At 35.8% G+C, this 24,666-nt stretch overlaps 1 pseudogene; it reads right to left on the reverse strand.

Annotated features, from left to right (window-relative positions):
- LOC124975298 (chromodomain-helicase-DNA-binding protein 1-like) overlaps positions 1 to 24,460 on the reverse strand; it is a 138,742-nt pseudogene extending 114,282 nt beyond the window's left edge.
- Between the last annotated feature and the right edge of the window lie 206 nt (positions 24,461 to 24,666).

Below are 24,666 nucleotides of genomic sequence, written 5' to 3' on the forward strand. Positions count from 1 at the left end.
TATAAAGAGTGAAATTGAAGAGAAATTACAGGAAGTGAAAGATCACTTCAATAAAGCATTAGAGATTGTGGGGAAAAAAGCAGAAATCCTTGAAATGAAGGTATCAATAAACCAAATTGTACTTGCAATGGAAAGCATCACCAATAGACTAAACCATTTGGAAGACAGAACCTCAAACAATGAAGACAATATTATTTACTATTGAAAATAAAGTTGATCATGCAGAGAAGATGCAAAAATCCATGAACAGACCTTCCAAGAATTATGGGAAAACATGGAAAGAACAAATTTAGGAGTTATCTATATAGATGAAGGAGCAGAGGTATAAACCAAGGGAATGTACAATCTTTTCAATAACATATTATCAGAAAATTTATCAAACCTAAAGAATACAATGGGTAATCAAATACAGGAGGCTTACAGGACTCCAAATGTACAAAATTACAGCAGACCCACACCAAGACACATTAAAATGAGAATGACTAAAATACAGAATAAGGGCAAATTCTTAAAGGCTGTGAGAAAAAAAAGCAAATTATGTTTAGGAGAAAACCAATTCAGATCTCAAATGATTTCTCAACCCAGACCCACAAAGCTAGGAGGTCATGGAACAAAATATTTCAAGCTTGGAAAGAAAATGGATGCCAACCAAGATTTTTATATCCAGCAAAATTAAGTTTCAGATTTGAAGATGAAATAAAAACCTTTTATGAAAAACAAAAGTTAAAATAATTCACAATTAGAAAGCCTGCACTACAGAACATTCTCAACAAAATATTCCATGAGGATGAAGAGGGAAAAAAAAAGTGAAAACCAGCAAAGGGAGGAACTACACTAAAGGAATAGTCAAAGAAGAAACTACATCAAATTAAAAGCCATAAATAAACCTAATGACTGTGAATACAAATCACATCTCAGTAATAACCTTGAATATTAATGGTCCAAATTCATCAAGCAAAAGATATAGGCTTGCAGATTTGATTAAAAAATAAAATCCAACAATATGGTATCTCCATGAGACTCACTTCATAGGCAAAGACATCCACAGACTGAAGGTGAAAGGATTGGAAAAAAACATACAAATTGTGGAAACAAGCAAGGGTTTCCATCCTCACATCAGATAAGGTGGACTTCTAGCTAAAGTTAATCAGAAGAATCAAAGAAGGTCATTTCATCTACTGAAGGGAATTATACATCAGTAAGACATACAATTATAAATACTTATACCCCAAACAATGGAGCATCTATGTACATCAAACAAACCCTTCAAAATTTCAAGAATCAAATAGACCACAGCACAATAATACTGGGTGACTTTAACACATCTCTCTCACTACTGGACAGATCTAAACAAAATCTAAATAAAGAAACTATAGAACTCAATAATACAATAAATAACTTAGACTTAACAGATATATATACAATATTTCATCAATAAATGAGTGAACACACTTTTTTCTCAGCAGCACATGGATCCTTCTCTAAAATGAACCACATCTTATGACACAAAGTAACTCTTAGTAAATACAAAAAAAATGGAGATAATATCCTACAGTCTATCAGATCATAATGAACTTAAATTAGAAATCAACAATAAGATAAAAAATAGAAGCTATTCTAACATATGGAGAATAATACACTATTGAATGACACATGGATAGTAGAAGAAATCAAGGATAAAATGAAAAAAATACCTAGAGTAAATGAGAATATGGATACAACAAACCAAAATCTCTGGGACACAATGAAGGCAGTACTAAGAGGAAAGTCCACTGCATTGAGCTCATTTATCAAAAGAATAAAAAGTCAACAAATAAATGACCTAACATTATATCTCAAAGCCCTAGAAAAAGAAGAACAAATCAACACCATAAACAGTAGAAGATAGGAAATAATTAAAATCAGAACTGAAATCAATGAAATTGAAACAAAAGAAACAATTGAAAAAATTGACAAAACAAAAGTTGGTTCTTTGAAAAAAATCAATAAAATTGATAAATCCCTAGCCACACTAATGAAGAGAAAGAGGGAGAAAACCTGAATTACTAAAATACAAGATGAAAAAGGAAATATAACAACAGACTCAACTAAAATACAAAATAATTAGACACTATTTTGAAAATTTATACTCAAATTAAAGAAAATACTGCAGACATCAACAAATTTCTAGAGACATATGACCTATCTAATCTGAGTCAGATCATACATGATCTAAGCAGAATAATTTTAAGTAATGAAATAGAAAATGCCATCAAAAGCCTACCAATTAAGAAAAGCCCAGAACAAGATGGATTCTCAGCTGAGTTCTACAAGATCTTCGAAGAAGAATTAAAACCAATACTCCTCAAATTATTCCATGAAATAGAAGGAGGGAACTTTTCCAACTCATTCTATGAGGCTAATATCACCTTGACACCAAAATCAGACAAAGACACTAAGGAAAGAAAACTTCACACCAATATCCCTGATAAACACAGATGCAAAAATTCTCAATAAAATCCTGGAAAATTGCTACCAAAAATATTAAAAAGAGAGTACACCACTATCAAGTGTGGTTCATCCCAGGGATGCAGAATTGGTTCAATATATGGAAAACAATAAATGTAATTCATCATATACATAGACTTAAAAACAAGAATCATTATCTCAATAGATGCAGAAAAAGCATTTGACAAAATACAGGACCAGTTCATGTTTAAAAACTAGAAAATCTTAGGGATAGTAGGAACATACCTCAACATCATCAAAGTCATATATGCTAAACCCAAGGCCAACATAATTCTAAATGGAGAAAAATTGGAAAGCATTTCCTCTAAAAACTGGAACAAACCAAGGATGCCCTTTCATCACTTTTATTCAACAATATCCTTGAAATTCTAGCCAGAGCAATTAGATTAAAGAAAGAAATTAAAGTTATAGAAATAGTAAAGAAGAACTCAAACTATCACTATTTGCCAATAACATGATTCTTTATTTAGAAGATCTAAAAATTTCCACCAGAAAACTTCTAGAAGTAATTAATAAATTTAGCAACATAGCAGGATATAAAATCAATACCCATAAATTAAATGCATTCCTATACATTAGTAATAAATTCACTAAAAGAGAAATAAAGAAAATTACCCCCCCAAAAAAGAGAGTAAACTATCCCATTCACAGTGGCCTCAAAAAAAAAAGGTATCAATCTAACAAAAGAGGTAAAAGCCCTCTACAATGAAAACTACAGAACACTAAAGAAAGAAACTGAAGATGACATTAGAGGATGGAAAGACCTCCCATGCTCCTGGATAGGCAGAAATAATATTATCAAAATGGCCATATTACCAAAAGTGTTAAACAAATTTAATGCAATTCCTATTAAAATCCCAATAACATTCTTCATAGAACTAGAAAAAACAATCATGAAATTTATTTGGAAAAATTAGAGATCCAGAATAGCCAAAGCAACCCTTAGCAAGAATAGTGAAGGACACATCACAATACTAGACCTTAAACTATACTACAGAGGTATAGTAATAAAAACAACATGGTTTGGTGCCAAAACAGACATGTAGACCAATAGTACAGAATAGAAGACACAGAGACAAACCCACATAAAAACAGGTATCTCATAGCAGATAAGGGTGCCAAAAATATTCACTGGAGAAAAGATAGCCTATTTAACAAATGGTGCCAGGAAAAATGGAAAGAATATGTAACAAAATGAAATTAAACCTTTATCTCTCACACTGCATGAAATTCAACTCAAAGTGGATCAAAGACTCAGGCCTAATAAAAGACAAAGTAGATCCAAATCTATACCATGTCAGCCTAGCATCTGATTTCCTTAATAAGACCCCTAAAGTGCAATATGTTAAATCAAGGATCAATAAATGAAATTGATTCAAACAAAAAGCTTCTTCTCAGCAAAAGAAACAATAATGTGAGGAGAGAGCCTACAGAGTGGGAGAAAATCTTTACCACATGCACCTCAGATAAAGCAATAAACTCTAGGATATATAAAGAACTCAAAAAACTTAACACCAAAAACAAATATCCCAAATAAATAAATGGGCTAACAAACACATCATAGAAGTTATACAATTGATCAACAAATACATGAAAAAATATTCAACATTGCTAGCAATTAGAGAAATTCAAATCAAAGCTACTCTAAGATTTCTTCTCACTCTAATCAGAATGGCAATTATCAAGAATACAAGCAACAGTAAATGTTGACAAGGATATGGGGAAAAGGTACACTTATACATTGCTGCTTAGAATGCAAATTGGTGCAACCATTATGGAAAGCAGTATGAAGATTCCTCAGAAAACCTGGAATGGAACCACCATTTGACCCAGCTATCCCACTCGTTGGTTTATACTGAAAGGACTTAAAATCAGGATACTACAGTGATGCAGTCACATCAAAGTTTATAGCAGCTCAATTCACAATAGCTACACTATGAAACCAACCTAGATGCCCTTCAACAGATGAATGGATAAAGAAAATGTGGTATGTATATATGATGGAATACTACTCAGCTTTAAAAAATAATGAAATTATGGCATTTGCTGGTAAATGGATGTAGTTAGAGAATGTCATGCTAAGTGAAATAAGCCAAACACCCAAAATTAAAGGCCAAATGTTTTCTCTGATATGCAGATGTTTATTCACAATAAGGTAGGATAGAGGAAGAATAGAGTTAATTTATGTTTTGTAGAGGGAGTGAATAGAAGGAAAGGGGTATGAGGGTAAGAAGGATAGTTGAGTGAAACAGATATTTTTATCTCATGTACATGTATGACTGCATGACCGATGTGATCCTACATGTATAAACAGAAAAATGAGAAATTATACTTCATTTATGTATGATCTATCAAAATGTATGAATGCATTCCACTATCACATACAACTAATTAGAAAAAATCTAAGAAACTTAAAGAAAGAATATTCTTGAAGTTTTCCTTCAAAATCTACATTCCTAATGCCTCTTTTTCCTTAAAAAAATTCTAATGTGAATTTGATTAAGATCCTGCTAAACTTTTAAATAGTTCACAGTGCTACTTGGCAAAAAGTCTTTGAAAGAAGTACAGCAAACCTTTTGCATTCTTTCTATACTTGAGCCTCCATGGCCAGAGAATTGCCTATCAGAGTGTGTAAAAAAAAAAACATTATTTGAATGAAAATGAAAACACTACACATCAATTTTGTAGGCAAGCACTAAAGCAGTGCTTAGAGAGAAAAGTACAGAAGTCAGTAAGATGAAGGGGAAGCAGCAAAGGATACTAAGGAGCATGTGGGCAGAAGGAAAAGCAAGACAAAGTGCTACTCCAGAAGCTGAATGAAGAGTATTTCAAGAAAAAAGTGATCTACTGTGTCAAGGGTTTCTGAGAGGTTAAATGAAATGTGAATTGATGATCACTGGGCATCACAGAGATCACTGGTGAACTTGGCATAGTGTTTGAGTAGGTTCAAGACTAGAGACAATCTAATCATGAAGACATGGTCAGACGAATCCAGATTATGACACATTCTGTAAAACTACCAGTTTTATTCTCCATAACTGTCAACATCATGAAAGACAAAAAGTCCCCTTCCCACCCCACAAGAAAGCTTAAAAACATTTCTAGATTGCAGAAAAATAGAGACATGGCAAATGCAATACAGAATCTATGGATCTTGGATTAAAAGAGAAAAAGAAAAACATAGCTATAAGGGATATTACAGGAACATCTGAAGAAATCTGAGTAACATTAGATAATATTAATATAGAGGAAAATGAGAATAAGCAAAATACACACAGTAAATACAGGTAGTTTTTTTTCTAAGAATTCTGCTATGATTTTGGACACAGAACTACTAAATAAAAATAATGTGGGGAAAAATGACAGTGCCTCACCATCAAATATGGGTGATCCACACACTTTTGAAGCTGAGATAAGATATCTGAAGTTTAACTTTCTTTGCCATCTCATTTTCAAATGCATCTGTAATTTTGAAGAGAGAAAGAAAAATGGACTAACAAATCAAAAACAAAAACAAAAACCAAACCCAACTCTTTATAAATAACCTTACTCACTTCATTGGACATTCCTCAAATTTATACTAACTCCCAATGGCTCATCTGCACTGAGAATTAACAGCATATCCACATGGAACTTTCTTATATGTCACTTTGTTTTGAGAAAAAAGACTATATATTGAACTTGGGGTGGTTTGTTATAATGACTGGAAATTTCTGAAATTTCCTTCTTTAACTGCTATTGTGGATTTAAAAGGGGAGAAAAGCAAATTGAGGACAAAATGCATGAATGGACATTTAAAAGTGTTTGCTTCATTGTAGGGAATAAGAAAAAACTAGGCAAGAGAAAAAAGGGAAATTTCATCAAGCAACAACTAAGTCTGACACACTTAACACTGCCATTGTCTCACTGCAGCTGACCTGAGTATCATTCAGAATACAAAATCCTACTCTATATTCTTGCTATACAAAGTGAGTGTAATTATAAAATATTTCCCTGCCCCAAAATCACATTCTCATTTAGTTGCTAAATGTATCAAGTGCCCTCTGATTACCTAGGTCTTTCATCAAAGTAGCCTTGTAGTATTTTTTCTGCAAAGCCAACATGCCATGGTATATCACTACTTCTGTCTTCTTGGGAAGCTCTGTAGCTACCTCAACTTTTACTCTCCTCAGCAGAAATGACTGCAAGAGGTTGTGTAGTTCACTTGCTGTGTAAGAAAAAAAATACAAGAGAGTGGTTCAAAAATACAACAAAGGCAATGAACTACTAGAGAATATATAACAATTTACTGCCCTCATTTTCAAGCTAATTCTGCATTCTAGGTTAGTATAGCAATTTTCATAGTACAGACACTCCTGGATTTACAAAGTGATTACATTCTTATAAACCCATCATGAATTGAAAATATCATGTAAGTAAAATATGTATTTAACAGACCTAACAAACCAAACATCACAACTTAACCCACCTTACCTTAAGTGTGCTTACAATGCTTACAATAGTCAACTCAGGCAAAATAATCTAACAAAATAATATTTTATGAAAAACTGTTGAATACTTTCTGTAATTTATTGAATACCTGCATCAAAACAACACTGACAACACAGAACACTGTGGAGTATCAGGTATTTACCCTCATGATCGCTTGGGGGACTGGGGAGTTGTGACTTGCTGATGCCACACACCCTCACAGGAAAGTAACTTACAACCTATCTCTAGCCTGGAAAAGACTGAAACTCATGTTGTCTTATGGCTGAATAGTATCCCATTGTGTACATACACCATATTTTCTTTTTTCATCTACTAATGGACATTTAGGTTAGTTCCAAATTCTGGGTACTGTGAATAGTGCTGCAATAAACACAGGAGTAGGAATATCTCTGTGACATGTTGATGTCCCTTCCATTGATGGGATTTCTGAATTGTACAGCAGTTCTAGTTTTAGTTTTTTGAGGAAACTCCATCCTGTTTTCCATTATGGTTGGACCAATTTACTCCTGCCAGGAGTATATCAGAGTTCCCCTTTCACCACATCCTTGCTAGCATTTGTTAGTTTTTTTTTTTTGTCTTTTTGTAATAACCATTCTCATTGAGGTGAGGTATTTTCTCATTGTGGTCTTGATTTGCATTTCCCTGATGATTAATGACATTGAACATTTTAATATAACTAACAATAATGCATTATATATCTCAAACCAGTTAGAATTCAGACACAATTTTGAATATACTCAACATAAAGAAGTTTGAGTATATGATATGCTAATTATCTAAATTGATCACTACCCAATGTATACATGAATCAAAACACCAATACCACATACCTCAAAAATAAGCACAAATACGTACATCAATAAAAATTCAAATTCAAAGTACTGTTTCTGTTGAATGTGTAATGCTTTTGTAAAATTGTAAAGTCAAAAAATTGAAAGCTGAACACACATAATTAGAGGACCATCTGATTTCTGCCTTTACTGGGTTCTTCCCTACTCCTTCTGGACTTTTTCCTGGCTTTTAACCCCAAAATACAAACACTCAAAGAGCTTGATTCTTCTTATTAATAATCTCAATTCAAGAAACTGTTTTCCAGGTTATTCTTGCATTTAATCTCACTGAGCAGCATAACAGACTAGAAATGTACAGCATGTAATACTGTCACCATTTTTACAACAGTTGATTGAGGCTCAGAGGAATTAAACAACTTATCCAAGGACACACAGGTGAATGTGAATATTGCCAGCATTCAAACTTGAGTTTTTGACTTCTAATCCCTTGTGCCTTGACCAGGTATCCTGATCTTCAAAAATTATACCAGTGAAAATGGTTTTATACCAGAGACAAACCAGTGTTGCAGAATTATTAAGGGCAGTTTGGGACTACAGCATGCACTTACTTTTCTGCACTGGGAAGTGGCATGGAAAGTAAAAGCAAAATTAGAATTATACTTCACATAGGATTATCAGAAACAGAAAATAAAAATACAAGAAACCAGCTAACTCTGAAATTCAAATAAACAATTAATAGTTTTTATATACAAGTTTGTCCCATGTCACATGTAATTGGATGTCCTATATTTTATCTGGCAACTCTAAACATGGGAGAAATCAATCAGAGCAGGTTCTTGAGGTAATCTTTATCCTGTGGTATGGGAATTTGTGCTATAAGAAGTCTTTGCAACTCATATCTAACCTGTACATACATAATCACTAGTTGGCCTCCTGCAATTTGTTTTGGACAATCAGCCTAGGATATTCAGATATTACAGGTATATTCAGGTAATTCCACAAGGCAGAGGGGCAAAGGTATAAGAGAAAATTACCAGTTATATGGATGAAGGCTTACCTTTTCACTTTCACTCCCCACTCATCTCAGACTTTTGGTTTCTGCAAAGTGTTAAAGAGAAAAACCAGTGTTGCAGAATTATTAAGGGCAGTTTGGGACTACAGCATGCACTTACTTTTCTGCACTGGGAAGTGGCATGGAAAGTAAATGTCTTTATAAAAATTTACAATTTGAAGCCAGGCATGGTAACATATACTCAGGAAAGGAAGATGGCAAGTTGAAGGCCAGCCTAAGAAACTTAGCAAGACACTGTCTCCAAATTTTTAAAAAAGCACTGGGAATGTATCTCAGCAGTAAAGCACCCCTGGGTTCAAACTCCAGTACAACAAAAAGAAAAAATTTAAAAAGAAAATTACAAGCTGTTTTTTTATGAAAGCATACAGATCAGTAAATACTTTCTACCTTCTTCCAAATATGAACCAAGTGAGCTCTATTGTAGAATCTTGTAACAAACAAATAAAAATCATGAACAGCAGACAACTGGATGCAACATGAGGGACCCAACATCTGCCTTGTGATTGTGGTTCCTTGAAGAACTGCAGGTATCCTCTGGTTATCCATTCTCTTTCTTTTCTATCTGTAACTGTTATGCATTAGGGAAGTTTCTGTGTCAATATCTCTTGGGGATGATTTGTTGAATAGGAATTAACCTGATTTGGACTTTTTCAATATCCTGGTAACATTGAACAAAATCTTCCATCTATTCCTTGGAAAAAAGCTCAAGTTCCACAAAACTGAGGAGAGAGTAGAGCTCCTGGAGGCTGTTTTGGATAGGAGTTCCAGTCAACAGGAGACTGAAGACCACTAGAACTAGAATATGTAAATAAACACAATTAAAAATCTCTAACATTGGGAAGCAAAACTGAGTTACTCATGACAACATTTATTGAAACACAGAGTGGCATGATTTAATGGAATGAGTTAAGACCATGAAATTAGGAGGCTCAAGTTCAAGTGGTACTCTCTGTTTAATGTAGGAGATAATATCTCTTCAGTTTCAACTAAAAGAAGGGGATAATAATCTGTAAAGAAGACTCTGTCATAGGAATGTAAGTAACATCACTTTGTGAACTCTGAGTATTACACAATTATCCACTATGGTTATTGTTATTCAATCTATGTAAGGATTCAAACTCTTATGACCCACAAGAGGGAGTTAACTAGGGCATCTGAGTAAACACATACACTCAAGGAGTTTGAAAAGCCAGAGCTATAGCATCAGGTCTCTCTGTTACAAGCAAGAAACAAGATGTACACTAACAAATTATCTGTTTATAAAACTTTGCAGTACATCAGATGCAAGACATCAAGATTTCTGGATGTTTCTGGACATTCTGCCATAAGAAGTCCAATACAGAAAGGACTTCTTTAAATTTTTGAGAAACAGGGCAGGGAATGTGGCTCACTGGCAGATCACTTGACTAGCATGCATGAAGCTCTTGGTCAATCAACAGCATCACCCCCCCCCAAAAAAAAAGGAAAAACACTGAGAAACAGATAAGAACACCAATAATAGGAGAGACTAATGAAGGAAGAAAAACAACAATAACAATATTAGGCCAAGTAAGGTCAACCTCTAAACTGACACAAGAGTTTATGCCAGGAGAATTAAATAATACAGCAAAGTAGAAAAGTCATATCCTATTTATGTATATTATTTTAAATATTAAAGTACAAACTTATGGCAAAGAGACCCAATCAAGAGTCCCTACAAAGAAGGCAAAGAGGACACCAGAGAGAGAGGATGTTCTATGAGGCAGGGGATAAAAATATTTGAAGCTAATAAAAACTGATAACATCTTCAGTAAAACTCTAAAAACTGCAACCTCTAGGCCATTAAATATAGAATTCAGATCTAAGATTTTCCACTAAATGAACTCAAAGTTAAGTGATTTATTATAGGATGAGGACCAAATTTCAATTATCATCTCAGAAATTACCAAGTGTGGTCTCATGAGTGAGCAAACTTTCACCAGGTCAACAAGGAGAAGGTAGTTCATGTTTCACTGGCTTCTCAGAATAAAAAGGGCAGCACTAGATTACAATGATATTTCTCACCTACTTTGCCAGAATGATACAATAGATTGAGAGAAGGGAATGAAATCAAGGGTATCATAACAAAAAAAAATATGACAGATGAGAGATTGGAGACAATGTTTTCTAAGAAATTGGTCTTTTCATGAGTTCATGTGAATGATCAAAATTTTTGACTAGGTCAATGGGGGGATGGTAAAGTATGTCCAATACATCTGTGACTGCAGGCAGAACTATAGGATCATTTTGCCAGAAAATTACAGACACTCAAAAGAGAGTAGAAACATCTCCAAAAATACAATGTATTTTATTGGAGTAGCTTCTTGCTCATTTGATAACTGGATTTTAGTAAATATTTTCTCCTACATAAAAGAGAAAGGAAAAGTAATTAGCCATATTCAATACTACTTTTGTCACTACCCCTAACCCCCCAAAAAATGTTTCTTTAGCCCTGCAGAAATCTATCTAAAAACATATCAATTTAGTTGACTATGTACAGACCTAAACTATGTGTTTTCAAAGGGGAGTTAGAGGGGAGAAGAAATGATGAATAGATGGGAAATAGGTTTTTTAACCCTGCGAAACCATTCTGTGTGATACTATAATGGTGGATATGTGTCATTACCTGTTTGTCCAAACTCAAAGAATGTGCAATAGCAAGAGTGAATCCATAAATTATGGACTCTGAGTATTCTGATGTTGTCAATGCAGGTTCATTAGTTTTAACATCTCTCTTCAGGGAGATGCTGAGAATGGGGGAGCATATTTGTAAATGGGCAGGGGACATATGGGAATTCTCTGTACCTTCTACTCAATTTTGTTGGAAATAACTTGCTCTAAAAAATAAAGTCAATTAAAAAATGAAGGAGGGATATATTAAAAACTAAGACTATCCTTTGGGTTTACCTCTGAAAGTGTCTTATGCAGCAGAGAGCTTTGGTTTTTCAATCTGTGAGCTTCATCCACAACAAGAATACTCCATGTGTAGCTGTGAGAAAAAATCCAAACTTTCATTTTCGGGTAGCTCAAACATATGTCTCACAACCACATCTTACTACAAAATTGTGACTTGTTAGAAAGACTAACAGTAAGCCCATTTTGTTAGAAATATACCTGGAATCATGACCTTCCCATCTCAGAGGTTACCAAGTGATTTTTTTTTTCTTTTTGCCAATATGAGAAAGATCTATACAGGAAGTAAGGGGCCAGAGACAGAAAAGAAAAGGATACATTTATAATCTTTTACTATGTACCAGACACTGTGCTTGTGGCTATATGTGTTATTTAATCCAAAAGAATAAGATAAGTGACCATAATTGTGCCCACAAAGAGACTAAACCTCAGAAAGTTAGGTAAATAGGTCAAGATCATAAAGGTAGAGCTAAGATTCAAACCCATGAAGAAAATCAAGAGACTTTAAAATGGGAGAGTGGTGAACAGGATCACAGAGATGTCCAGGAAGATGCTGCCACTGGACTTATTAACATGGAGGTCATTCCTGGCTGTTGCCAGAGCATGTTTTGTAGTATAGTAGGTTATGACAGCAATGTCTCAAGAAGTTCAGTATTAAAATCATATTTTAAACAGATGCTATTGGTGGAAAGCTGTTAAAACCAATCCAAAATATGGTAAATGATTGGATGATATTCTAAAATGCAATATTTATAATATAACACAAAACTGAAAACTAAACTAAATATCCAATAATAGGTGATAAGATGATAAATACTATGCTGCAAAAATTCTTGTAAAACTAAAAAGATATAAATATTGAGTATTCTTTTTAAAAATGTGAAAAACATGCAAAAGACAGTAAAATATGTTATATAATTTATAACTTTCAATTTTGTATGTAACATTATGGAATCCCATTGCATTAATTTTTTACTTGTAAAACTAAGTGGATCAAGAAAAACAGTGAATAAAGAAGGACAATTCCTGAAAGATTAAAAGAAAGATCTGTGTAGAGGCTGGCCTACAAAAAGGAAGGCTTTTTCCTCTGAGGAAGAAAAAAGAAAATTTTCTTCAGAGAGAAAATTCAGAGGAACAGAGGTGCCTACTGCCATTCACCTAATGAGAGTGGTATAGGTGAAGGGTGATCTGAGGATCCAAAGAGAGGGCAGGAAGTCCAAGGAGAGTACTGGGCAGCAGAAGCAGAGGATGCATTTAAGGATTTAAAGGAGTTAGGGTCCCAGCGAGGTTGGATGGTGGTTATGACATAGGTGCTGAGTGTCCATACTACAGTATTATTCAAAATAAATTAGATCCTATTCCACTGGAAGGACTAGACACAGGTTTGTATATACACAAACATCTAAAAATGCTTATTCAAAGCAGAAGGCCAAGTGAGGTGGATTTGGTTCAATGAATGAAAGTGGGCTGAATCACTGATCAAAGGAAATTATTTTCAGAATGTACAATATAGTAATGGATAAATATAACCTTAAACATACTGAAAGAATATATGTGTGTTGTTGGGATTCTTAATATGAGTCAACATTGTAAATATCCCTTTGTTAGTAAGGTTCTTTACTCCAGTCAGAAATGCATTCAGAACAGACTGAGATATAAAAATGTATTTCTGCTGAATAAGGTGACACTCAAGTGCTTCTAGATACTTAAAGAAGCTCTCTAAAAAGAAGGGCCATGGCACCAAGTGATGGGTTTGAATGTCTGCTCAAATGTCTGCTCTGCCTTACTGGGATAACTGATCTGTTAATTTCCTCATTTGTAAAATGAATGATAATACCTGCCTACTAGGGTGTTCATGAAGTCTAAATGGGACAATTTATATAAAGTACTCAACAACATTTATGTACCAATTTTATTATCTTTTGAGACTTGCCACATATTACTTTGTATCATGGATATCTTTATAATTCTTATCCCTCTACTGGCTCATGATGTAGCTCAATGATTTACTTTCCTGGTTATTACCAGTAACTCTCAATGGTTCCTTTCCATGGAGAGACTTTGAAAAAGTTAAATTGGATATTAAGAATATAAATTAGAGCTGGGGGAATAACTAGTGGTAGAGCAGTTGCATACCATGTGGGAGGCCCGAGGTTCAAAGCCCAGCACCATAAAATGAAATGACATTTAATTAACATGACATGACATTAAAGAAATAAAGTAAAAGAATGAAAAAGAGGAAAAGCATATACTCTTCTGAAGAAAAGATAATATACTCATTTAAATGTAAATTAAATAAAACAAAATACTGGACAAAGTCATAAAATCTATGACCTAGTCTTTAGTACTTCCAAATAAGATTATAACAGAAACCCATGCACAATAACCTGGATGAGCAAAAAAATATTTAAAATATTGATAAGGCACTCTAAAAACAAAATCTTCTGAATGGCAAAGCAGTACACAGGGCAGGATGGTGCACATCTGTAATGATAACTAGTTGGGAAGCTGGAGGATGGCAAATTTGAGGACAGCATCAACAACTCAGTGAGACTATCTCAAACTAAACAATGAAAAGGGCCAGGCATGCAGCTCAGTGGTAAAGTGCCCCTGGGTTTAATCCCTGCTATGAAAATGTAATTTAAAAGGATGAATTAGAAGTATACTTCAAACATCCTTTCTGAAAAGTTAATTCAACAGCACTGATTGCTACTTTGTTATTTCTTTTTTAAGGTCTTTTTAAAAAATCTTATAGACTGCATTTTAATTTATTGTACACAAACAAATGGGGTACAACTTTTTGTTTATATGGTTGTACACAATATAGTTCACACCATTAGTGTAACTATACATGTACACAGGGTAATGATGTCTATCTCATTCCCCCATCTTTCATATTCCACCCCTCCCCCTCTCATTTCCCTCTACATAATCTAAAGTTCCTCCATTCTTCTCTTACCCCCCACCCCACCCCTATTATGTATTATCATCCACTGATCAGGGAAAACATTTGACCTTTGGCTTTTTGGGATTGGTTTATTTTATTTAGCATGATATTTTCTAATTCCATTCATTTACCTGCAAATGCCACAATTTTATTCTTCTTTATGGCTGAATAATATTCCATTGTGTATATATACCATAGAACTTTGTTATTTCCAGGAAAAGCCTCCTATATTACAGTAAAGTCACCAAATAGCAGTCCTGAAAGATGTCTATGCAAGTTACAAGGTAACAAATCTAGTGTCTAGGCAGGATGCAGTGGAACCCACCTGTAATCCTGGAGATTCTGGGAACTGAAGCAGGAGGATTACAAACTCAAGGCCATCCTTGGCAACTCACAGATACCCTGTCTGAACATGTTAAAATAAAAGAAATAGGAGTAGAGTTGTAGCTCAGTGGTAGAGAATTCCTGGGTTCAATCCCCAGTACCAAAACAAAAACTAACAATCACAAAAAATACTAGGAATCTACTAAACACCAACCATGTAGATGTAATCTCAGTTCTCACAACAGTCATCCAAAGACTGTTATCCCCTCTTTACCATTGAGGACACTGAAGTTCAAGGAAATTAAATAACTAACTCAAGGACACATAGCTAATGAGTAGAGATTAGAATGCAAGACTCCCACTATGCCTGCCTATGAATAAAAAGGACCCAAAGAAGACAGACCAGACATATCAGGAAAGTGGCAAAGGACCAAACAATGTAAGAAGAGACAAGACTTCCACACACACAGCACAGTTTCTGATAGAGTAAAATATACTCACGATTTTAGAAACAGTGCATCTTTTAAGCAAATCTGAAAAATAAAGGAAGACACATTAAAAAGACTGGTATTGTTGGGAATGGTGGCACATACCTGCAATCCCAATGACTTTGGGAGACTGAGGCAAGAGAATGACCAGTGCAAAGCAAGCCTCAGCAACTTAAATGAGGTCCTAAGAAACTTGGTGAGACCTGGTCCTACATGAAAAATAAAAAGGGCTGGAGATGTGGCTTAGTGGTTAAGCATCCTTGGCCTCAATTCCTGGTTCTAAAAAAGTAAGAAATTAAAAAAATAAAAACACTGGAATTGATAAATTCTAATAATAATAAGCTAGTTTCTTATTTCTTCTTAACTCTCATAAACCACAAAATCTAAGTCTTTTAACATGTTAGTTGTGTTAAAAAAAATGTAAGCCCTATTCCTAAAGTAGCACTATCATATGAACAGAAGGGAGATATGGTTAAGTGGAAGGTCTTACAGTTATCCAGTCTTAGTTTAAACAAGGATATCAAGTGAGACTGGAATTAAGCATCCTCCATTTCTATAATCCCATTATCAGACATGATGCCTCTGTATACAAAACCCTCTCATCTGCCTGCCAGCCTCCTACTAGTCATCAACAGAGGAAGCTAAAGTGTCACTTTCCAGGGAAGGTTTCCCCCTTGATCAACCAGAGGAAAATATATCCAGCTAACTTGAAGAACAGTGATCCTTCACTTTGTTTGGTCACAGTCCCTCTTTTAGAATATGATGTAGGTAGACTGTCCCCCTAGAAAAATGTGTGCTATCAAAAAAATTAAATATAATTTCAGTGGATTTTACAACTTCTAAGGATCCAGGTTAGGAATTCTTGTTTTAGAGAAACAAATGAATACCGCATAGGTACCGCACATGAAAATGTGACTCCTGCTTTAGGACTTGCTGAAGATGTGCTCTTTCCTCCTTGTCCCCTGCATATGTTACACAGGAAAGAAATGGAGCAAATTTAAATCCAAGAAAAGAGACAGATGAACCCAAATGCTGGAGTCATGAGATGGTGTGTGCATGTCATGAAAGGACTGCAATGTGCAGACACCATTCATTAAGTGCTGATACCAGAAAGAATACTGAGAGTCTGAATTGTTATCTAGAATAATGATTAAACCTCAGGGGAAGTTCTGTGGTAAGCAGGGAGAAGGATCAGGTCTAAGAGGGTCTTGTGCTAACTGAAAATGCAATGATGTTTCTCATTTTAGTTACTATGTTTCTATGGGAAGGATAGTTTCTCCTTTTGATAAGTAAAATTTATTTATGATACATAAAGATGCAATTTATATGACAATAAGAGCACTAAGAAGGAGAGAGAAAACTATATTGAAGCAAAGCTTTCAATACTATTGAAATTGTTGGCATCAATCTGTACAAAATTATGTTAAGTGAAGATGTTTATTATAATCACTAGGGCAACATTAAGAAAATATTTCAAAAATATATAAAAGAAAGGAAACAAAGACATCAATTGGTATGCAAGAGGATATCTATTTATCTCAAAATCAGGCAGTAATGAATAAATAAAGGAACAAAAAAGTGAGTACTAGCCTTGAAATTGCAGAATGGTAACAGTAACACCCATTGGGTCCTCCCCCATCAGATCCTGTGTCTTAAACTACACTGTTTTGTTTCAAGCATTCTGGAATAAAAACATTGAATATGATAAGATTTTGATTTATGCTATTTTACACATCATCTAGAAAAATATCAACATAAATAATACAAGTCCAGCTACATCTACTTTGTACCTTTCCACCTCTTCTTTCCACTTGTTCAAAACAGACAGGGTACAGAGAATCAGAAATGGTCCTTCATCATTTATCCTTCCTGCCAAATAAATGATGAGAGCAATCATCTGGAACAAAGCAAGAAGGCAGATTTTATCACATTTTCCCATAAGAAACAACAAAGTTCCCACAACTGTGGGTTGAAAATACAAACTCTTATATATGACTTGCTTCATGAAGAAATTATGTGCAATATTTCACACATTAGGACACTAGTACATTCCTAGAGCAAAATCAGGTAAGCCTCAGTGAGCTTGCCAAGGGAATTGATGGTGTTCGATTACTTCAGGAGTCAACAAGCAATAAGGCTCAATATTTATGTAATTGAACCTCTAACACAAACAAAAGTCAGGAAAAACAGAAATCAATGAAACCAAGCCAACTGATGGAAAAGAGCAGGCACACTTGAAAACATCAAGCCAGAAGTGCTAAGACCTGACTATAAACAGGACTCACACATTGTGGCCTCTGTCAATGCCCTGATGAAAGTGCTTTCCTTCCTTCCCAACTGTCTCCCGCCTTCTGTGTTTTCCTTCTGTAAAAATTTATAGAGTACCTTCTATTGGCTCAAGTTCTATGTGAACTTGATAAAATCCCATTGGTCTTCTTTAGTTGGTGCCTTATGATTATACTGAAGAGTGGAATTTGTTATGCCATATTTGTATATGCTATATCTAGAAAACACATTCAAATGGGGACAATAGAATTTATTATCATTCTCATAAGAAGTAAGGGTATACAATGTAACTTTGTAAAGTCAAATGGGCATACTTCAGGAGATGCCTGAAGGAACTTATGACCTAAAGTTGTTGTGATATACAAGAAAAAAGAATACTATCAATAAACAAAAACACTTGAAGAGCTTGCATCCCCAAATACTGTGCTATTTCTGAGGGAAAAAAACATGCCTTAAGGATCATATTCAAAATCCTGTGAAAACTATATGCTCAAAGATGTTCACATCAAAATTAACTTAATTAACCCCCAAAAAGGGGGAACTCATGATTCCTCATCAATAGAACATTTAAATAAATAATAAATTCTCCTGATGGCATTTTATGCAGCCAGTTGAAAATGATTGTGAATATAATAAAATGCAACTTTACAGTGGCAGTGGTACATTAACAAATAGAAACCATATGAGCTATATGTGCACTATAATTTCATCAATATAAAACATACCTTGCTGCTTGCAGGTGGTTAGAGTGCTGTGATGATAGAGTGGCAGTTCACTTTTTTTTACATGATCATATTAATTTTATAAAGGAAATAATTTTCTTATGTAACTATCCCAGCCCAAAGTGTGCCAAGAGCAACTCAGTATTAAGTGACTTAACTGTATTAAAATCATTCTGCTTAGCATTCCCTGAGGATACAATTTAGAAAAAAGTTTACCTTTTATTACCAAAAATCAGATGTGTCTACAAAATAAATTTGGAGTCATTAGTGAATTCTATCAAACATCTGAAAAATAAAGAGTAACAATTCTACATAACTCTTCCTGATAATTGAGGAGGAATACTTTTCAATTTTTTTCTATGAGGCCAGGTTTACCCTAATACTAAAACCAGACAGAAACATATAAGAAAGGAAAAATGCAAACTAATATGTTTCATAATGTAGATGCAAAAATTATAAGCACATTTTTACCAAAACAGATTGGGAGTTGGTATATATTTAAAGAATTTAAATTAGAGCTGGAAAAGCAAAAGACAAGTGGAATTTTCTAGCTCTCAATGAAGTCAGTAGGACAATTTCAATGACTGAGACAAAAGAGATTATAGGGAGGACACCTCCAGGAATCTGAGATTTATTCTAGTTTCATATTTCTCAGTGCAGGAATAAACCATGAACATTTTCTTTGCCCAAGAAAGCTAAGAGGAATCACTGATAAATCTCAGGGAACCTTACTGCGAAGTCATATTGTGTTCTGAATAATGCCAAGATTGATGAGGTACACCTGGCCTAAGTAAAGTAGCCTTCAACATATGGTCAGACAAGCCTCCACGTAGCACTGCTCTAGCTCAAACTTTATATATGTAAGGTGAGCATTGGAGGTGACATTAAACTTCTAAGAAGATGATGAGACCCTTGCTCATTCTCACCAGTGACCACTAGTGAAAATTTCTTGGGATTAGGAAGTTTTTATCTACCTAATTTCTGATCAAGCTGCCTGTGACATATATCATAATTACACCAGGATATCTTTGGAATCCTTCAGGTAAGTAATCCTTGTGTGATTAATCCAAGGGGTGTCATGACTGATTTTCCATTAATGCAAGACCACATATCTCAACCTAAGGCAGTATTGCTGATTATCCTGACTGAAGCATCAATTTAAACACACCACCTACTGATCAATGCCCAAGGGGGCCACATCTGATTCTCCAGGTTTCTAGACTGTACCTCACCTGCAACCCTTTTTTAAAAAAATTGTTTTAAAGTTTTCAATGGATCTTTATTTTATTTATTTATATGTGGTGCTGAGAACTGAACAAGGTGCCTCACACATCTAGGCAAATGCTCTAACAGAGCTAAAACCCCAGCCCGATACCTCACCCCCTTTTAAGGCCATTAGATGGCTAAGTTGTATTTTGGAAAACAGTGTACTTCCTCTTCATTTCTCTATCAGAGTATAAAAATGGGAAGCAGCCCCACCCCAACCCACTCCCACTGAGGAAGGGGTATTAAAATTAGAAGCAATACAGTTAAGTCCATAAAGTGTTACTAAGGAGGTTAGAGTCAATTTGATCCTTGGTCAAGTGTATATGATTAACACAGAGAAAAGTTCTAAGACTGGGCTCATTAACTGCACTTCTAACTCAAGTCATTAACTCTTCTCACAGATACATGCCAATGCTCAGATAAAATAAGGGTAATGACATGATTGTTAACCACTCCCACAACTGGAAAAATAAACTCCAAGTTTGTGATCTCTTAATAAAAGTGAGGCATTTCACATCCTAGTATAAAAATAGATCTTGTAGCTAACAGCTAAGATTGTATTGAAATGTGAGGAAGTATTTCAGTGGACATGAAAAGTGCTTGTTCCACACTGACATACCTGGCAGGTCTTAGCAAGGCCCATCTCATCTCCCAGGATGCAGCCATTCTGACAAATGAAGTGTTGGGTCAGCCAGTTGACACCCTCCATTTGATAAGGGCATAGATGAATTTCTAGAAATAAAAAATACAGCAAAACCAGAGAGTAGACATATATGTGGGTTAAGCTCTAAGATTTTGAATGAAGGACATGGCTTACATTCCCTTAATCTCAAACTTTACTGCCCATAAAATTTATTGGGAAGTTTTATGTATAAAACATCTGATTTCCAAATTACTTTATGTGCAGACTTGGGTCACCAATCAAAGCCCTAAAATAGTCTGTCAGTGTTATATAGTCAGTGTTAATTGATAAATGAGAAACTCAGCTTGGGATTTGGTCTCTAATACCCAGCTCATGCCATTGTCCTTTCCTGGAAATGAAGTGCTCCCAGTAATGATGCAACTTAACAAACAACACATGGATTGTTTGCGTGATTGCTTAATGGCACCCATTTTTATTTGCCATTTGTGCTGTGTTGTTACTAAAGAAAAGGGGAATAGTAAAACACCATGACCCTGAATGTTCCCTTTCTGTTCCCAAAAACCTACCAAAATTAAGGGAAGAATTAGAGCAAGCCTGATCTGGAAATTTCAGATACATATTATCTTAAAGGACACTGGAATTTCCCTCATGCACACTGGAAACTAAGGCAAGTTAGTGTTATGTGTAAAAAGCTAGTTTCTTGCATGTACACTGCGTCAGTTTCTCCTTGGAATGCTGGTCATACAAGCAAACTAATGTTGATGTCACCACTTCTTCAGTCTAATACTTAAACCCCCTGAATGGAGTATGAACAAAGAACTGAGGACATTGGGGAAAGGATACATGTCACTCATTTGGCCAGTACCACTAGGCAAAACACCACAAGAAAGAAAGGTACTGCTTGGAGAAGCACCATAAGGAACACAGATGCTCTCAGTCAGTCTGTTGCCATGGAACTCTTCCTGGAGCTGCCATTGATCTGCTATAAGCTTTCCCCAATGAATCATGTCTCCCATGCCATCCTCAAGCACCTTCTCTGGCCTTTCCACAATCTAGCACAACTGGGTTGTGGAGTGACACATGCTAAAGGACAAAATGAAATAGGACTATATGATTCAACAGAGAAGCAGAGATAAGAATGAAAATGTATGAGCATCTATCTATAAATAGTGCAAAAGTAAAAGGTTGGAGTGGTAGATAAAGAGTGGCCTTCAAAGAGTTCATGTGTAGACCCTAAAATCAGTGAGTATGTTACTTTATTTGGCAAAAAAGACTCCACAGACAAAACTAACATTCAGGATCTTGAGATGGAAAGATTGTACTGAATTATCCTGGACTACCCAATTTAATCACATACATTTTAGTAAAGGGGAAACTTTACCAGTTGTGATTTGAAGGAGGTGACTATAGTGAAGTAGACTAGGTACCCCCACCCAAAAGACCCTTGCCATAATTAAACTTCTCCTCTTGTCAGATCAGCAGGATGTCTTGGTGTTTGAAGTTTCCTCTTTCTTGTAAATGCCAGGTTTGCACACAAAAGGTGTGAGAGTCTGCAAGTTTATTGTACAAAAAATATTGTCTGTTTTCTTGATAAAAACTTATGAAACCTGGTCTAGGGGATGGATCAGAAAGCAATAGTCATGTAAAACCTACAAGTCCCTCCTCCCACTGGATATAAAGTTCAAAAATTTTCCAAAATCTTTGTTCAGAGGAAGAATTCTTAGGAAAGATCCACCCTGGACCCTGCAGTCAATGAACCTGCTTCCTGAAAACTCCTCAGGTGTCCAGTCTCTCCTGTCCTACATCAACAAAAGGATCCAACATATGCATGTTGCAGGATCTAAAAAAGGAGGACAGAGGCCCTGGCATGTTTCTCATAATTACCTTTTTTCTTTAGTTTTTTGGAAGAGTGGCCACACCTGATCTGTTGGATCTCCAGATAACTCTGTCCTAGGACTCCAGTAACAGAAATGGTCTGGCTCTTGACTATATCAAGTAAATGTCTGGGCTATAATATTCTAAATAGTTTTGTAAGATATTACCATTGGAGAAACTGAGTTAGGTTACATGGGTTCTCTATTATGTTTTTTAAACAGGATGTGAATCTGTAATTACCATAAAAGATATTTAATTAAAATATGAAACTATATCCATAAAGATAACAGTATTTAATACTTGAGACAACTGCAAAAAAAATATTCAAGAAAGTTAGGCAGAAAATAATTTAATATAGGGAATTAGGTTGCCCTAAAATTGTTGGAAGGGCTAGAAGAGTAGCCTCCAGGTTTAACTTCCTGGTACAACTACTGAATAACTACCATAGAACTGGCTCATTAAGGTAGCATCAACCTCCATGACTAGGAATCAAGGAAACAACCTGAAAGCACTGGCACAAACAAAATTTAGGTTATTTCCCCAAATGTTTTACAAAGAACACAAACTACTCCTGGAATTAGGAAAATAAAAAAAATTAACTCACAAACATTAATTTATTTTGGCAAATAGGAATTACAAGTTACAATATTCAATAATTATGCCTTGGGCTACTTCTACTTTGTTTCTTTCCCTACACTATCAGTTTATAAACACCAGTTGATAAATACCCCCACTAATTTTCCTATAAACTTCTTTTACTCATTCTATCTCATCCTCTTCATCTTCAAACCTCTTGTCTACTCAATTTCATTAACTCATATCCACATGTAGGTTTCTCTGTAGCTGGATATCAAAGTGCACACACCGTTGATAGGCAAGCACTTAACTATTTACACTTTAGTGGAGATACGCTGAACACACAAAGGCCAGTCCAAAAATTTGTACTTAGATTGGATAAACACTCTGCCAGACTCCTACTCTTCAAACATGCACCCTCTCCATACATCTGCATCCATCACTCTTCTAAGCAGAACACAGAACTGCACCTTTGGTTTCCTTCGGAGAACAACAAAACCTCACACTCCTGTGGTATTCAGTGCATAAGTATGAACTGAATGAATGCTTGATTTCATACTTCGAAAAACATTGTTCACTAATCTAGAAACTCAGTGGACACAGACCATCTCGGCTTTGTTGTCTCCTGCACCCAATACCCAATAGCATGCTCTCACTAGCATTTCAATAAAATGATGAGTAAATGGTTATAATATTATTGAGCACAATTCTGTCACTCCGCTAAAGCACCACCACATTCCAGGTCTGATAAATAAGGACAAGGAGGTTGGGAGAGGCAGGGTGGAAGGTGAGAACTGCGGGTCGCTCCCAGCACTCTCCAGGCCTAGAAGACTAAAAGGAGGGCAGGTGGACCTGAAATCGACAACACCTGCGGTAAGGAGCCTACAAACTTTTGCTTGTTTGCATTTGTCAAAATACATCTTTGAGGGTGATTAACCAGTGGCAAATCATCAACTGTGACTGCAGAGTCAATGGAGAAGAAATCAAAAGTGGGACATGTGTCTTCAGGAGTTTTACTTAAGCAACGGTGCTGGCCAGACCTCCAAACCACTGGAACCTGAAGGGCAATCACACATCCTGGGGTGCCTGGACGCAGTCTCTGCTCTGAGACTTATGCTTCCCGCGCACCTTTGCAAGTTTCCTCTTCCACTGGCCTGGTCGAGGTCAGATGGGGCCTAGGCCCAGCTCCACCCTCCCCTCCGTGCGTGCAGCTCAGCCTTGGCACCTTCCACATCCACCCACCACCGGCAGACCAAAGACTCTGGGTCAGCGGGAAAGCTGCCCTCACGACCCAACCAGCAAAAGGCCAATGCCAGGAGTTGGCGGTTGTGAGCAGTCTTTCACCCTGATCCCACTTACCCGTCAGGCCACACTGACAGAAGTCCTGCTCTTCCACTTCCACACCTCCTCGTGTCTGCCCTTCGCCTATTGAGCTAGTAGGAAGCACCAGATGTCGCCCTCCATTTGGACGCGAGAGACTCTGCCCATCGGCCCTGCACACTTGGCCTTTCAGCTGCACCAGGAAGGACCTGGTGGGCATCGAGCAGACGTCAGGGGTGCATGCTGTGGACATCTCAGAGCTGGAGCTGCGAGTCAGCCTCACGGTTAATCCGGGAATTCCTGGGTAGAGTGCTGGAATGGCTACTAGGTTCTCAGGAGCGTGCTCAATTCTGTTGACTCTAGTGATAAATTGGTTTAGACTTTGAAATCCCCTGACCTGTACCCTGTAGCTGTAGGCCAGGTGAA

The sequence above is a fragment of the Sciurus carolinensis genome, unplaced genomic scaffold (genome assembly GCF_902686445.1).
Source record: "Sciurus carolinensis unplaced genomic scaffold, mSciCar1.2, whole genome shotgun sequence".
Taxonomy (NCBI): Eukaryota; Metazoa; Chordata; class Mammalia; order Rodentia; family Sciuridae; genus Sciurus; species Sciurus carolinensis.